This window comes from Molothrus ater, chromosome Z, assembly GCF_012460135.2.
Source record: "Molothrus ater isolate BHLD 08-10-18 breed brown headed cowbird chromosome Z, BPBGC_Mater_1.1, whole genome shotgun sequence".
Classification (NCBI taxonomy): Eukaryota; Metazoa; Chordata; class Aves; order Passeriformes; family Icteridae; genus Molothrus; species Molothrus ater.
Window position 1 is genome coordinate 60,706,258 of NC_050511.2, and position 17,882 is coordinate 60,724,139.

General features: G+C 48.0%; 1 long non-coding RNA gene across 1 annotated transcript; it reads left to right on the forward strand.

Moving 5' to 3' along the window:
• Positions 1-6,809: 6,809 nt before the first annotated feature.
• LOC118699813 (uncharacterized) lies at positions 6,810-17,079 on the forward strand. The gene is made up of 2 exons (XR_004982125.1): positions 6,810-7,232; positions 15,850-17,079. It is a non-coding gene; the product is annotated as an uncharacterized LOC118699813 (long non-coding RNA).
• Positions 17,080-17,882: the final 803 nt, after the last annotated feature.

Sequence of the window (17,882 nt, forward strand, 5' to 3'; positions counted from 1 at the left end):
CTAGCCATGGGTCCTGTTTGTTCCAGGCATGATGGCTTTCCGCTTCTGGGGGCTTGGCTGGGGTTGACTTTTTTTGGTGTTATCTTCTTTTCCACTCCAAGGGCTCGCAGACCCCAATATGTACTCCAGTGTGCATGCCTTGTGCTTACTGTCAGCCAGAACAGATCTCTTGATTTTTTTCCCAAATCTAGTTGCTGTGTGTGGAGGGTATTCCCACTCCATTAATATAGAAATCCAGCTGGATGCTTGCTCATTGGGTGGTGAGCTAGTGCATTTCATGTATGCTTATGTGCCATGGCCATGCAAAAAACACAGGCTGTGACATCCCACACCATGGCCCACCCACTGCCAGGGCCTGAGCTCTGTGCCAAAAACCCCTTTTCATTTCAGCTTGTCTTTTTTTTCCCAGAAAATTAAAAATCGTTTTTGTAATGGAGCTCCTTTGAAGGTAAAGGCTTCTAGCTGGTGGTGCAGATCTCTGTAACAGCTTTCAGTGCATTAATGTTTTATAGGATCTGAGACAGAGCTGTAAGAACACATACTACCAAGGGAGCTCTTTCTTAATGTATTAATAAAGCTGGATCTTTAAAAATAACATTGTCCCTCTCACACAGACACCTCCTGTGCCCTCCAAACAAGTCTAGATAAGGTAGAGTTTTCAGTTTGTGAAGACATGGGCAGTGTTTTCCCTTTAATTTGCTATCTTCCATAGTCTCCTATTTCTCCTTCCCTCTCTCTCACAATCTCTCCCATCCTTTTTTTTTCATTCTTTATTTCTTTTTTTCCCCTTTTTCTTTCTTTAACAAGATTCTTCAATTCAACTCGCTTGGGGTTTTTAATATTCTAGACGCAGCAGATCTGAGGTGAGAGCAGCTCTATATAGTAGACAGTTATAGCTGGATAATCAACATTACGGGCAGATCCTTTATGGGGCTATCACCCCATTCAGGATGGAGAAACGGCCTGTATTCATAGGTGCTGGGAGTGGGGGGACTTCGATAATTCCAGACCTGACCACACAAGAACAAGGATTTGGGAGTTAGACAGACAGACAGACATCCTCCCTTTTGTCACTCACTTGGACACTGTATGAGTGAGAGCTTTGTTCCTGCCCCTTCCCCGGGGCCTTCCCTGGAGAAAGGGAGTCCAGCAGCCCCTCCGGGCTCTCAACAGGGAGTGAGAGGGAATGCTCAGACATGGGAGGTGCTGAAAGAAGCATTTTCAGCACTGCTTTATGGTGGGATGGTGATTTGGGACCCAGATGAATTAGCAGTTAAAAAAAAGAAAAAGAAAAAGAAAAACAGCAAAAGAAGACAAAAAACCCAAACCCGAACCCAAAAAACCCAAACCCACCGAAACAAACAAGCAAACAATCAAACACCCCCCAACCAAAAATAACAACAAAAACAAACCAACAAAACAAAAACCAGCCTCCCTCTACCTAAAAATAAACAAAACAAACGGGGATATAGGAAGAGAAAAACAGGTCTCGGTTTCTTCCAATGAGATGTAAATAAATTCATTACAGTGTTGTCCCACTGTTGAAAACAGATAAACTTTTTCGTAGATATTTTTCAATTAATTTTCATATTTATGAATAATAATAACCCACGGATTGCCAAGAAACTTGCAGGTGTAGAGGAGGTGTACGAGATGCACTTATTTCCATGTATGTGCCTAGACAGAAGTGTTTCAATCCCTTATTAAACTTTGCTTATAAGACGGTCTTGTGTTTTGAAGTGTTAACTACCCAGTCTGCGTTGTGTCAGTGGATGTTTTCCTTTGCCACGCTGCAGCTTCTCGGGCATTCATATGGTAGCTAAAAGTACTGTATCATCGCGTCATTTGCTGGGGAAAAAAAAGTAATATGTGGATGTGGAGACGGGCTGGGGTCCCTCAGCAAGTTTCTGCCGACTTATTCGTCATCTACAATATACTGCTTTAAAACCAACCCCATCTACATTTCTTCCGCCGTGTTGTTGCCGGGGGCCCGGGCGCTGTCCCCAGAGGCTCCTCGGTTCCCCAGGCTCCTCAGGAGGCGGGGTCGGCAGGGAGTTCCCTCGCATCCCTGCATCCTGCCGCGCCGGGCTCCGCGGCCCCTCCATGCTCACCAACAGCTGCGGCAGCACTTCAAAGGTTGGGGTGGGGTTGGAGGGGAGGAAGCTGGGGGTCGATGGAATTTGGGAGAGGGCGACCCTCCCATCCCAGCCCCGCGCAGGGGACCTGCTCGGGGCAGGGCAGTTAACAAAGCACTCCTCTTAGCACCTCGCTAACTAGCTTGCCTCCTCCCACCGCCCAATTAGGCCTTTTCTATACATTTAATCGAATAAATATTTGGAAATGCTGCTAAGTGGTAGGTTGAACCCGAGCTGAGGAGGAGGGGGGCTTGCCGGCGGTGGCAGGGGTAGCGCCGAGGCGAGGGTCGCTGCGCGCCCCTGTGTGTGTGCGTTCCTCCTCCGGCTGTCCCTGAACGCCACGGGCTGCGGCTTCCCCTTCCCTGGGATTTCTCGACACGCCCTTGCCCCCGGGAGGCACCTTTTGGGTGGCACGGCTTCCACCCACCTCCTCCATCTGCAGGAGGAGGGTGGTAAGCCCACTCTAAGGGTGGGGGTAAAGGATAAGCCCCACTTTCTCCGTATCCGTCGAAATAAAGTGGAAATGGGGAGGGAGCGTGGGTATGGGACTCCATCACGAGTGACCTGTCTCATCGCCACCAATAAAATCGACGGATCAAGATGCAAAAGACTTTTTTCCTGCTGAGGTAAATGGAGGGTCTTGCACGAAAATCTGGCTCGGGGTCACTGCAAGTGTCAGCAGAAGTAATACAAGAAAAGGTAGATTCTGCGTGGGTTCACTCGCAGGAGACTGGTTGGTTACCTACACAAAGACAGTAATGTCTTTTATCTGACAGAAAGGGCTGAATAGGACCTCCGGTTTTGCTGGTGTGTTGTTGTGGTTTTTTTCGGTTTTGGTTTTTTTTGGTTGGTTGGTTGGTTGGTTGGTTGGCTGGTTGAGGGATTTTTTTGTGTGTGTGTGTGGTTTGGGTTTGGTTTTTTTTGTTTTGTTTTTGTTTGTGGTTTTTTGTTTGGGTTGTTGTTGTTGTTGTTTTTGAGGGGAGTGTGTTTGTTTGATTTTTTTTGCTCGGTTTGGTTTCTTCTCATTACCTGTGGGGTGTGGCAGCCAGAAGTCCCCTTCTCAACAGACAACAGATGCGACCAGCTGCGAGCAGGCAGGGTTGGCAGGGACGGTGGCACTGGTTGGCTTGGATGGACTCTCCGACAGATGGACAGAGGGACGGAGGGTTCAACAGGGATGTTAGGGCTTGCTGCAGCCGCCCCCTCCAGCAGTGTCCCGGCGCGCAGCCATTCACAGGGAGTGTCCGCGAACGCGTGTGCACGGCTGTTACAGGCGCTGGCGACATGCTTCCTCCGGTTTCATGGGACATTTTGACTATTCAAAGCGTTAGTTTATAAGTCTTGAAATAGCGGCTAGAGTCTCCTCTCCTCTCCTCTCCTCTCCTCTCCTCTCCTCTCCTCTCCTCTCCTCTCCTCTCCTCTCCTCTCCTCTCCTCTCCTCTCCTCTCCTCTCCTCTCCTCTCCTCTCCTCTCCTCTCCTCTCCTCTCCTCTCCTCTCCTCTCCTCTCCTCTCCTCTCCTCTCCTCTCCTCTCCTCTCCTCTCCTCTCCTCTCCTCTCCTCTCCTCTCCTTTTTATTTTTTTAGATTCATATATCTGTCTTCTCTGCTCTTTATTTTACTGGGACAGGCAGAAACTGAGGTCCCCTTGCCTTTTTCCGCGTTTGTTCCATTTCTTTTATATCTTTGGAACTAATTTCGGAAACTGCATGATCTCCACGAAACCTGTCTATATATTTGTTTTAAAAGGTTCGCTTTCTCACTGGGCTTACAGCCACTGACTTGGATGTGGGATTTTTTTTTTTTTAGACACCCTTCCCTGTTTAATCCGCAGAGGGTCAGAGAGAGGGAGGATGAGTTTTCTGTGGTGATTCCCCCAGTAATAATAAAAAATAAATACATTTCACAAGCCATAACTCTAAGGTGCTATGGACAGACCTGATATGTTCGGGTACTTTGCAAACCTGCCGGGTTTCCAGGTGCTGATGACGTGGAAAAATTTCTTCTACGAGGTGCTTTTGAAGAGGAGTAGAAAAAAAAAGGAGAGACAGAGAAACAAAGACCAAGAAGGAGGGATGAAAGAAAGAAAAGATAAAAAAGAGTAAAACATTAAAAAAAAAAAAAAAAAAAAAAAGGATAGAGGTGTGGGGGAGGAGGAGAACGAGAGGGGAGAATGAGAGGGGAGATCCAGGAGCAGAAGTGGAAACTAATAAAACTCTTGTTAAAGTTCTTGCTCAGGATCCATGGCGTCACAAGGTCTCTTACTTAGGAAGCCAAAGAGTTTTATTCCTAAATGAGTTAAAGAGCCATTTACCTCTGTCGTGTCCCATTCATCAAGTCACAAGTCGAGAATCCCTAACATGAAACTATTTGTTTGCTTACACAACCAGCTGGGTGCAATTTCACGACTGAGATATCTATCTGAAAGCGCCTCTCATTTATTATCCTTACTTGTCAGCGAATCCATTTTCCCACTTTTTTTCCACCTCCACGCCCATTCTTTCTTCCTTCATTGAAGGCTCTGGGTTTAAATGCTCCCTTTAAGCTTTTCAGCACCCACTCCTTCTCCAGTCTGAGCACCTTCAGCGCAAAATAGCCGGGGAGCAAGTCTGAAACTGCGAAGATGGGAAAGGCGATCACTTCCCAAGGTGGTCCCACTTTACAGCTCCTGCCCTTTTTTCCCTCCCTCCCGTTTCTCCCAAGGTGTCTCTGACAGTGCTATGGAGTCACCCTCCGCTCTTTTTTAAGTGAGGGCATCCTGCCGGACATTTTTCTATGGCCGTCCCGATGCAAGGTGTGGCCACCTGAAAAAAAATTGCATTTTCTGCCTGTGAGAAAGGACCGTAAACACCCCCTCCCTGAGACTGCCGAAGGCACAGAAAGGTGGGGACCCTGGCTACTCTTGCTAGACCAGTTCTGATGGTCACTGGGATGCAAGGGTTGGCGTGCGGAGGCGGGTGGTGGAGGTATTCCGAAGAAGGCTTGAGGAGGAATGTCAGGATCTCTTCTCCGGCATCCAAGTGGTCTCCACTAGAAATACAAAGACACTACATATATAACGGGCCCAATCAGTTTATAAAAGTAGTTGCGAGGAATGACAACAATTAGTAAAAGTGATGGTGGGAAATTATATCTCCCTGCCTTTTCCTTAGCCCAAATTTTGCAAAATCAGGGTAACGTGAGTAACGTTTCAAAGCTGGACTGTCTGCCTGACATTAGATTCGCTGTTAGTCATTTCAATGATAGCTGTATAATCCATAATTGGATATACAATAATAACCTCCTCTCCTGTAGAACCCTCCACCAAACTTAAAGCAGCAGATCAAATTCAAAACTACAGGTATAAAAGATCCCCAGCTGTAAAAAAGAAGGAAGAAGGTGTAAGAGCAGGTGGGGGGAAGCTCCTCAGAGAAGAAGGGGGCTGCTGGCTGTAAGCTATGCTATTATGTTATTTAGGAAGGTATTTGCTGTATATGACGTTTAAAGTGGATCATACTACCGCTGGACCAAACAAAGCCCAGACCAAAGCGTGGGGGTCATGGTCGACCCCAGTGAGGAGCGAGATGCGTGTGTGTGCGTGCCACAGACCCTGCAGCAGCCCGAGTGCTTGTGCGTGTGTACGCCAGGAGTCAACCTAGGCTGCACCCCGCTCGGCGAGGGCTGATTAGCATTTCCCGGCAGCCGTGTACCAGCGCTGACAACTAACAGAGATATCCAGCTCACCATTAGGCCTTCTCCTTTTGTCTGCAAACTCCCGGCAGCAGCCCAGACCCCCGCGCCTCCGCTGCCCGCACCGCGGCGGCTGCAGCTCTGCGTGCCGCGCTCCGTGCGCTGCTGTCCGGCCGCAAGCTGCCAGCCCACCTGCCACTGCCCGCGGCCAGCCCCTCCCTTCACCTCCCCGACAGTTAATCTATCTATCTATCTATCTATCTATCTATCTATCTATCTATCTATCTATCTATCTATCTATCTATCTATCTATCTACCTACCTATCTTTTTGTTCCCTTCCTTCCCCTTAGGAGGTTGAAGTGGGGGGCCCTTCCCGCGGCCCCCAGGATCCCCATTCCCCTCAGGGCTCACAGCAAGTCAGGGCTGCTCTTTTTCACCTTGTTTTCTCACTTTTCCTCTATCTGCACTGCGGGATCGGGTGCGCCAGTGACTTCCTTCAACAAACACACGAGTCGCCCCATTTGCTCTCCTTTTGTCTTTCCCCCACCTGTGGTTCTTTTTGAGAGGTGAGATATCCGTTGAAACGCTTAACCAGCTCCACGCAAAGAGCCGATAAAGAAGGAGTTGGGATTTAAATTCACAGGCCACTAAAGCGCTTTAAGCTCCCAGTTTTGAGCCAAACTGCATTTCTTAGCGTCTGGAGAGCCACATCAACTTCCAGCAAGTAGCCGAGACTCCTGAAGTGATTAAAAAAAAAAAAAAAAAAAAAAAAAAAAAAAAAAAAAAAAAAAAAAAAAGCAGGTATTTTTTTCCCCCTGAGAGCCACACAAATTGGTCCATGTTGACAGATGTTTGTAACTTAGTAACTTCTTGAAGTTTTTTCTTTTATTTCTCCCCCTCCCCTCTTCTAAGCCTTCTTCCGAGCTTGCTTTGTTGTTTTAAAATATGCATGTCTCTCAAGAATGCAAGTCACGAGTCCAAACTTCGTGTCCAACCTCCCACAAGAAATGATCCTTTTATAGGGAACCCGATATGTCTCAATCTGCACTTCAGTCAAAGCCTCTGGATATAGGGCACTGGTTCCTGCTCAAAAATAACTCCTCCGAAACGCCTTTCCACCTAAAAACCATGAATGACTCCCAGGGAAGACATGTATCTCCCATAATTAAAGGCGGCAGCACTCTGAGGGGAATGAAGCCTGGAGGAAAAGAAGAGGAAGGGGGGAAACGAAAAAAAAAAAGAGGTGTGTGGGGAAGCAGAGAGGGAGAGAGATTTTTTATTTCTGTGTTGGTTGCACCGGGCCGAGATTAGCAGCAGGTTTATCAAGACGAGCCTCTGTGGCAGCTTCGGGTGCGCGGGGAGAACGCGACAGCTCATGAGGAGCAGAGAAGAGGAGAGATTAAGGAGCAGAGTCTAACTCCGAGAAAAGAGTAAGTGACCCTCAGTACAATACAGGAGCCAGGGGACTGCCGAGCTTTGAATCGGCAGCCAAAGTTGGGTTGCGAGCGCGAACAATGGTATCGGAATGGGGGGGAAGGGAAGACCCAGGCCCAGGGAGGCGGCAGGGCCGGGCACCCCGCGCGGGAGCGCGCCGCGACCTCCGGTCCTGCCCTGCGGGGAGCCCGGGCGGCGGCGGGGACGGGGACGGGGAAGGGACGAGGGTGAGGATGGGGATGGGGTCGAGAACGGGGATGGGGCCTGCCCCGATTTATGTACGGAATAAAAAGAAAGGGAGGGAGGGGGGGGAGGGCAGAAAGGGAGAGGGAAGAAGGATGGGAGGGGAGCGAGAGAAACTTCCCAAGTGATGAGAAACAGATGAGCTCCTGCCTGGGTCACGTTTGCTCCCCGGTCCTGATGCGAAGTGACGTCAGCAGTTGCATACCCTATCGTCGTCAGATGGAGCAGGACGGGGAGAGAGGCCTTTCCTCTGCCTTCCTTGCCTCCTTCTCCCCTCTCTGTCGGGGCAAACTTCCATCAGGATTATGCAAAATCATGCCCTAAGAGCTCCTGGACGATGCGACACCTTTCCCTCCGTGTGCCACACCATCCACACTTCCAGCATATGGAAAGCTCGGCAGGCCCCTGCGCCTATAGGATCTGGTACCACATTAGTTTCTAGCAATATTTACAGCATTGCTTTTAATACACACCAGATGGTTCGCCACGATGCTGCCTCAGCCAGTGAGATCTTTGATTTTAATTCAGCAGTGTTTTGTTACAATTATACTCCATGCTGAGACCAATTTTATTGGTGACCTTTATTTTTTTCACATATCTGAGATATTTTATATTACAAAAACCTCAAAACCTAACTTCTCTGCAGCCTCTTGGCACAGAGGCAGGGTGGACAGGAAGGCAGGAGCAGCGGCAGATAGCTTTCCTCATCCTCAAAACCGGGATGCTCCTGTGTGTATACATGTGTGCAGAGATAAATAATACATATGCATATTTATTCATTATATTTGATCAATAACGCTTATATTTGTTAAACCTCAATTGAGTGCACTCGCCTGCATGATAACAAACAACACAGGGCAATAAATATTGCATACGGTTAATTATTATGCCGGTGCATTATGCCTTGCTCTTCTTATGTACTCAGACCCCTCATAAAACTCCTCGCAAACACAAACGTCTCTCGCAGATATTTTGCTGTGAAAAGGGAAAAACTCAGGGAAAAATTCCCTTGAAGTCTCCGGGAATTCTTAAATATTGACAGGAGGAAACTGTGGCTAATATCTTCCTGCGAGCTAAACACTCTGCTTTTAGGGGAGGAGAGAGAGGGAGAGAGCGCAATCCTTGTCTAGAAAACATTCCAGGGCTTTTATTTCACTGCCCGGGATATGTTATCAGAAATCTATATCCAGGGTCGCGTTCGTTTTTTCTCCTGGAATTCCAAGACCCTTCTCTCTCTCTCTCTCTCTTTCTTTTTTTTTTTTTTTTTTCCTTTTTTTTTTTCCTCTTCGGGAGAGAGCCTGGTTACAGCGTGGCTGTGTAAATAGCCGATTTACTCCTTTGCAGGTGTGTCTCCCTCTACACGAATGCTTTCCCTGCTTCTACACGAACTCACGTTTATTTCCTCTCCTGCCAAAATCACAGATGTTTATTTCATTGATGTAACCTATACCTTGGTTGTGCCAGGAATAATATGCCTCTACTAAAAATCATTTCGCAAATAATAGAGGCGTTCTGGATGGTTTCCAATTTGGTCATAAATGGTCATAAAATAATATGTAAAAAGTTAACATCTGCTTTCCTAAAATAAAGTGTTACAAGTAGCTTTTAAAGAATGTTTCCCTCATTTTAAAAAGAAATAGGTAGAGATAAACAGGAATCCATATGTATAGCATATTTACAATGGGTTTAAGATTTGAAGGTAGTCATTCATTGCATAAGCTATTCAGAACCGACGTTTTAAAAGCTACTTAACCTCAGGCATTCTTGAATCTTAAAGGATTCCCAACGATATTATTTATAGAGGAATTTGCTGCAATTTAATTGCATATCAAGACGGAAATGTGCACAGGTATTTTATGTTTAGGCAACCTCGGATGCTGTGTTTAATACTGCTCCAACTCAGATTTTATTCTCCTGCGTCCTCAAGAGTCTTCCTCTTCTCTTCAGACCGGATGCCCAGAAGGTGCGATCCCTCCTCTATCTCCTTCCTCAGCTTCCACCTTTGTCTAGGGGATGCAGCCGGTGCTTCCCGGCGATCCTCACACACGGGCTATTTTACCAAGCTTTGTCTTTCGTCTGAAGAGGGGGATGGGATCTGCAAGCACCCAGTCTCTTTACTCTGTCTGCAGTAAAAGGCCAGAGCCACTGCCGGATGAGCCACCGGAGTGTTTTGCAAATGTTCTCTGCACCCAAAACGCACCTCTACTGTTTCCTCCCGGAAAGGGCTTCGAGGTGCTTCCCCTCTCCTTGCATCCTCAAAATTGAGATGACAAAACCGATCAAGTCTGGGGAAGGGCGGACACACCGTAAGGCGACCCCAGCCGGGGCTGAGGAACTGAGGGGAGGTGCACCTCTGGGAATGCAGCTGCCCCTCGGGCTGAACCCGCACGGGCTTAGGGCATGATGAGAGGGACACAAATCCCAGTCCATTCTACGCCCAGTACCCAGACACAGGTCTTGGGGAGGGAACTTTTAGGTGGCCCCCAGCTCTTGTGTCCTACCCTGGACTGCCTCAGAAGCCAGTTTTGGTAGGGGACGAGGTGTGGTGTCTGCCTCCCGGCAGGGTCCCTGTAGCCTTTCCACATGCCCGTGTGCCTGGTGGGGCAGAGCAGGCAGGCCTGCGACAGGGGTGTTAAGGAAACGGCCCCTTTCTCAGTGTCTGGGTGTTTTTTAAAATTTCTCTCCCACCCCCCCCCCCCCCACCCCAGCCCTTCCCCTTTTCTGTCCTTTTCCTCTCTACCCCCAGAGCCCGATCGGAAAACCACTGCTAACACGGGCAGCAGAGTTTCCAGCAATCTGCAGAGGTCCTCTGCTATCTGCTTTAGTGGGTTCATTGTGTCTCTTTGCTACCGAGGCTTATGCAGGGAAATGTGGACTTAGGGATCAGCAGGGAAAAGCATAGTACAGTTTCTGAAGAGAAAAAAAATATGGCACCAAACCACCCATAAACCTAACTATCTGTAAAGAAAATATTTAAATGTGCTAAATGAAACAGAGTTTGAGTTTATGTGGAGCCAGTGGACAGAATGTGGACAGAGACACAGAGAAGAGTCACGCCTTTAAGACAGGAGGTCTTTATTTGTAGATGATGTATTTACGGAAAAGAGAGGGAGTTTCTTACAAAGGTCTAACTCTACTGTCGATAACAAAACCTTTCACGTCTTTACTTAGTGCTAGAGAAGCGTGAGTGCCCTAATTTGGACATCTCTAAAGTGATTATTAGATACTTCTCTGAAAAATCAGTTTGTGGGAATAAGTCTAGAATACAACAAAAAAAATGCCGAGGGAGAAAAGGGAAAAGGGAAAGGGGAAAGGGGAAAGAGGAAAGGGGAAAGGGGAAAGGAAGAGGGAGAGGGAGAGGGAGAGGGAGAGGGAGAGGGAGAGGGAGAGGGAGAGGGAGAGGGAGAGAGAAAGGGAAAGGGAAAGGGAAAGGGAAAGGGAAAGGGAAAGGGAAAGGGAAAGGAAAGGAAAGGAAAGGAAAGGAAAGGAAAGGAAAGGAAAGGAAAGGAAAGGAAAGGAAAGGAAAGGAAAGGAAAGGAAAGGAAAGGAAAGGAAAGGAAAGGAAAGGAAAGGAAAGGAAAGGAAAGGAAAGGAAAGGAAAGGAAAGGAAAGGAAAGGAAAGGAAAGGAAAGGAAAGGAAAGGAAAGGAAGGAAAGGAGAAAAGGAGAAAAGGAGAAAAGGAGAAAAGGAGAAAAGGAGAAAAGGAGAAAAGGAGAAAAGGAGAAAAGGAGAAAAGGAGAAAAGGAGAAAAGGAGAAAAGGAGAAAAGGAGAAAAGGAGAAAAGGAGAAAAGGAGAAAAGGAGAAAAGGAGAAAAGGAGAAAAGGAGAAAAGGAGAAAAGAAAAAAAGAAAAAAAAAAAGAAAAAAAGAAAAATGAAAGGATTTGTTTGCACTCTGTCCACATCTTATTTTACTTTCCTAATGCTGCTGGAGTATCCTTCTGTCTGCACTCTTACTGAAGGAGCTTGCATTAGTGTAAACAATCCCTGCTTTAAAATTATAGATTAGCACCAGGCTGGGGGGGGGGGGGGGGAAGAATACAGTACACAGGTTTTAAAAAATATTATTTTTGACCCAACTCCAAGATGTCAAAACTTCTCCTTTTTTTCTTTTCTTTTTTTCCCCTGAGAGTGTGAAATGAAGGACACAATGATGGTGGCCACCATGAAGAAGTGGCCTTTTAATGACTACTAAAGAAAACCAAAATGTAGCTGAAAGGTACCACAAAAGCTGCTTCAAAGTACAATCTAATTCCGCTGAGTTCAGCCATCAGATAGATCTGGTAATTGGGAGTTGCACAGAAGTAAGGCAGCACGGTGTGGATAAACTTGTACTTCTTCCCTTCAGTAACTGTAGATGTATTTCACGGACTGTATTAGCACAAAACCGTGGGATATTAGAGGTCTCTTACTCCTGCAAATAATCGAAGACCCAGTCTTCACCATAACAAAAACCCCAAAAAACAAACCAAATCAAATCAAACCAAACCAAACCAAACCAAACCAAACCAAACCAAACCAAACTAAACCAAACCAAACTAAACCAAAAACAAACAAAAAACAAACTAAACAAAAAACAAACAAAAAAACAAACAAAAACCAAACCAAAAGACAACAACAACAAAAAACCCCAAACACAACCAAAAAGAAAAAACAACGCCAGGCAAACTACCTGCATACTCCAAGCTACAAAGGTTTTTTTCCTTTTCTAATTGTGGTCCTGGCTGCATATAGACTCTAGATAATAGCATCTACTAGGTGTTGCTTTCTTTTTTGATATTTGCTTCTGTGTCTGGCTGTCATTTTTGTGTGTATTTTCTGACTTTGGCTTTTGCTGTATCACAAAAGTCTCCACAAGTAGCAGAACGACAAATTCAACCAAAAACAAGACCAATTTTCTCATCGATGTGTAATGAAATTAAAGGGCATTGTTTTGTCAGATGAGCACCAAGTCGGAAATAAATCCTTGAGTCTGGGGAAACAAAACGGAGTGCTGTTGGCTTGTGTGTAAATTTATTTTTAAAGCAATAAATCAATGTTAATATAACAGCTGGGCTTGCTATCTCGGCGGAGGTTTTACGTTTAGGCAAACCTCAGCAGCGAGGTTCAGCCGGACACCCCGGGTGCCGAGCCCTCCCTCGGGTGAAAAATTCCGTCTCCCGCCCCGCTGGCTGCCGCCCCTCCGCTGCCAGCGGGGGAGAGGAAGCTGGGGAGCACCCGAGGGACGGGGCCAGCCCGGGGGGCACCCGGTGGTGCACACACCCCGCCCCGCCCGGCGCACCAGAGATTGCCTGCGAAGAGCCCTCGGGTGACTTGCATCCAGGCTGAGTATCGCGACCTGTCGAAATAGCCCCAAACTGTCATTATCCAAGTGCTAATTTCATCATTTCCGCACCACGAGGCAGTTGCACGGCATGCAGGTGGCCGCGGTCGAAAGGAGCAGGAATCTCTGCTTTTTCAGTCATAACTTTCCATTTTAAGAATGCTCACAGTGAGTATGAAGAAGTTGGGTGCACCTGCTCGCCACGGGACCCCGGGCGCCGCTTGTCTAATCACATCTGCTTTCTGTTTTCAGAAATGCTGAGCGAGGTAGAGGGAGAAGAAGAGGGGGAGACGGGGAAGGAAGGGGAAAATATGATAGGCAGAAGGAGTGAAGTAGGAGAGAAAAAGAGAGAAAGAAAGAAAGAGAACGGGGAGGGAAGGGAAGCAAGAGAGATAGAGAGAAAGAACAAAAAGGAGAGATTTCTTTCCAAAAAGGAAAGAAAGAAAGAAAGAAAGAAAGAAAGAAAGAAAGAAAGAAAGAAAGAAAGAAAGAAAGAAAGAAAGAAAGAAAGAAAGAAAGAAAGAAAGAAAGAAAGAAAGAAAGAAAGAAAGAAAGAAAGAAAGAAGAAAGAAAGAAAGAAAGAAAGAAAGAAAGAAGAAGAAAATGTTAGCGACCTGCAGTAACATTCTAACATGATGATAATAGATACACCATTAATCAATAAGATACTAAAACCCCCGAACAACAAAAAGCAATATCGTAGTAGATAAACCGGCATGATTTTCTGTTAGAAAATATGACAGAAGGTTTTGAAATAATCGAGCAACCTCTAAAACGGCTTTAAAATAAAGATACTTTTACACAGAGGCATGCATTGGTGTTAGTAATTTTCTTCAAAACACTCTAGAGATGGTTAGGGCGGATGGTTTGTGGCGACTCCTCAACAGTGGAACCCTCTGTCCAGCTTGCAGGATGATGCTTCGGTGTCTGCACGCCACCCACGACTTGAATTATCTTGCAGAAATAATTCGAACACGACGTAGAAGCTATTTGTTTGTTTGTTGGTTTGAGGGGGTTTTGTCCCTGAGATACCTGTAAGTGTGAGAAATAAAAGTGACACTCGATGGGATGGGAGCCGAAGCGGTCATTTAATATGCCCTGCCTTTGTTTAGCTGTCTTTGAGAGGAGGATCTAAACACCCGGTAAAGTTTGTTCACCAGTTTGTCTGTCTGAAGATAAGGGCATTGGAGTTTCTAAGTTTCACGCAAGGCACTGCTGCTGCTATCAAGTAACACTTAAAGCAGCCTATTCGGTTCCCCTTGACAAATCTCCTCGGCTCTTTGGGCGCGCTCGCCCCGCACCCCGGTTGTGCCGTTGCTCCTCACGGTAACACCGAGGAGGCGTTTTGGTGCTTTGCTTGGTTGGTTGGCTTTTTTTGTCTACTTTTTTTTTCGTGAGTCCGAGGTTGGCGAGTCCTGGGGGTGAACAGGCAGGTGCGCGCCGCTCTCGCCTCCGCGAATCTTTGCGCACAAACCCACAGCCCGTGGAGTGTTCAGGTGGAATTAATTAAAGTAATTTTTAAAAGGAAGAACAGAGTCGTCCCTTCCGCTGCCGAAGAGGCGTTCCCCCGCGCCTCCCCCGGCCCCGCCGGGCCGCCTCGCTCGCTCAGCTCCCGCTCCCGCTCCCGCTCCCGCTCCCGCTCCCGCTCCCGCTCCCGCTCCCGCTCCCGCTCCCCGCGGCCGCCGTTCCCGCGGCGGGGGCTAGGGGGCGCTCTGCCTCGCCGCACCGCCGCGCGCCGCCCGCGGAGCGCCCCGGACCGGAGCGGGCGGGACCGGGCGGGACCGGACCGGGTCAGATCGGGTCGGGTCGGGTCGGTACTGGACGGGGGCGCTGCGCCCTCGGTGCCACTGTGCATCGCGGTGGGGAAGGCGGGAGCGAGGTCTCTCCCTTTCACGGGTGCCCTGAACGCGCTGCCTCAGGTCCTGGTGGCGCACGGCTGAGGGCGCAAGTCCGTAGGCTGGGAGTGATGTGCCGCGGAAAAGGCTCTCGGGGACTCGCCTGACAGGAATACCAACATGTCCTCTGTAATTATCCCTGTTTTCTCTGCCACTAACCAATCCACACAATCGTTATGCATCCCAAACGCAGATGCAAAAAAAATCACGGGCCTTGGATCTTTCTGAGCCATTCTGTGTAATTTTTATTACTTTTTTTTTTTCAAGGCAAGCGTCAATAGCCGATGTAAAGACTGATAATGCTAAATTGGGTGTGCATGTGTGTGTGAATGTGTGTTTATAATACTTCGAAAAAATCTCCCCTCATCTTGCTCGGGCCCTGTTTTAACCCCATATTTAAAGACTAAATGTCACTTCAGTACGGAAAAAAAAAAAAATCTTCCTGCAGGACAGATGTTTTAAAAGTTGTTGTGGGACATAACGCCAACAGAGTGAATCAGGCTTCAAACCACCAGTCCTCTGTGGGATCCCCACGGGCGCTGTCACTGCTGTCATTATTGTTAACGGATCAGGGAGGCTACCACAGTTTGCTTCTATCATTCCTGCGAGACTTTAAGGAGAAGTGGTATATGAGATGGGAAAAAAAAGTAATGGTAAACATTGAATTATGCAGATAAAGCATGATTGGGATGCTACTGAATTGCTTGTTTAATTTTCTCAGAAACGTGGTAGCTCCTTTCTCAGTGGGATGAATCCGAAGGAGTTGGAGTGGCCTAATTGATAAAATTTACTAGCGATTTCGGGTCGCATTATTCAGATTTGGTGCTGTGGGATCTTTGTGGTGTCTCCCTCTCTCTCTCAATAGGTGTTACGCTGTAACTAGGAGGCGCTGAAAACGTCAGGCAGAAAACCTACCACTTGATCAGTTCCAAACCACACACGCACACACATGCACACACACGCGCGCACACGCACGCACACACACACACATAAAATCTGCTACTGTTGCAAGCATATGTTACAGATTAAGCTAAGCAAATGGCTCTAGTTTTGCTAGGCTGAAAGTTGATAATGAGAATTTATATGTTGAAGAGTTTGGCTCTTTTTCTAACTTCAGTTACTTGCATGCTAACACATCCCTTCTATTTTCCCAGGAAATTAGAAAAAAATTAAAGAAGTCTTCTAAATTTCATCCAGCTGGGAAGAGAGCCGTGACAAGTGCCCTTCTACCGAAGCTGTGCCTGTCCTGAGCTTTGAATTTCTCGCCAGCGAATCTCGGCCACGTAATCGTTTCAGGGAAGAAGTAGCAGAGGGATCGGAGCTTCCCCACTCGCCCCGCGTCCCAGCCTCTCCCGCCGTGCCCAGGCGGTGCGTGGAGGCCAAGGCACACCCCCTCTCCTTATCGCGGGGTGTCACGCCAGAAAGACGAGCAACCCTTTTCCCGAAGCATTGTCAGCACCACAGGAGTTTGGATTTGTTTTCCTTTCCCTTCTTTCTCGTTCTTCCGCAGCACAAAAATCTTCACGGCAAGGTTACTTAGTGCCCCCTACGCTGACGAGGAATATTACGGCGACTAGTGAACTTTCAGGAGGAAGGCTACGTCCTAAGCCCCCTCTACACTTTGTTTCCTGTTCTCAGCCCCCCTGAGCAGAGAGCCCCGCTGTTCCCCTTGGACGGGAGATGCGCGTTCGGAGCCTCCCAAGAGGCGCCTCGTGTCGCCACCCGGCGACAGGACAAACCCCGTCCGCTGTCGCGCCTGGCCCCCGGAGCCGTGCTAAGGCTGGCGCCCAGCGGGAAGGGGTGGCGGGTCTGTCAGCAAGGTAGCGGGGTGTAGGGGATCCGCCAGGGATCAGGAACGTGCAGGGACTCTCCTCATCCGCCTCCTGCTTCCCCCCACCCCGAGCAGGCGGCGTGGATGTGACACTGACAGATGGCCGAAAGACAGAAAAAGTAATTTTAAGCGACTTTGAAAGGTTACGGGAAGAGAGGACGAGGGGGGTCTCCAGATTCCTCCTAGGGCTCGGGAAGATATGTTCATTTTTCCAAAGAGACAGCGGCAGGAGAAAATCTCCAAAAGGGAAGATAAAAAGCATTTGCTCTGCTTGTACAGGAAACTTTCTGTGCTCCCCGGGAGAAGGGAAGCCTGGAGAGGGAGAAGCGCGTTTGAGCTACGCTTTCCTTTCCGCAGAGCTCTTTCCTTTCCGAGCCCCGCTCGGGGCTCCGCGTGGGACCCGGTCCATGGTCACGGCCACGAGGGGCGAGCGGGCAGGGCAGGGAGCGCGGGAAGGGCGCCGGCCGCGCCTGCCCCACCCGCTCGGGATAAGAGCCAGGGGCGAACACGGTGCTGGGAAGAGAGAGAATAATAGAGATCTTTAAAAAACCAACTCACTCCCAACACTTAAATCCTACAAACTACTAAAAGCATACAACTAAATACAAGCAGTTAAGGTAAAAATCAAAGAAGTTGGGGCAGAACTTAAGGAAGCTTCAGCATTTGCACTTTCTTGCAAAACTCTCAAGATAGCTCTAGGCTTGCTGGAGATCTGGAAGCTTTTTTCACAGCACAGAATGGAAGATAGCTCTCTTTCCACCTAATCTTAAAAAGGAAATAACACAAAAATCAATAACAAAAGCAATCATAACGATAATAGTAATAACAACAATAACAATAATTAAGTAATAATAAAAACAAAAAAGGGAAGGAAGGAAGGAAAGGAAAGGAAAGGAAAGGAAAGGAAAGGAAAGGAAAGGAAAGGAAAGGAAAGGAAAGGAAAGGAAAGGAAAGGAAAGGAAAGGAAAGGAAAGGAAAGGAAAGGAAAGGAAAGGAAAGGAAAGGAAAGGAAAGGAAAGGAAAGGAAAGGAAAGACAAATCTAGGAGAATATTCAGTGCTGTCAAATATTTCGCGTGGGAGTGGAGAAGGGCTTTGGTGCAGGCGTCTCCCTCTGTATCAAAATTCCTAGCGAAGGACCCCGCGCTGTGGGAAGTGGGGGAGTGGGTTTGTGTAGCCAAAACAAGCCAGAGCCTCCCGTAGCGAGACCTGTGGTTTCGCGCCACAGGTACCGCCGGTGTCTCCGCCGCGGTTCCCGGCCCCGAGGGCATCCGCACGTCCTCCGTCCGGCCGGAGTTGATGGAGGCTCCTAACGGGCCAGGGGAGAGCTGGCGTTACCCCGAGATCAGCCCTGGCGA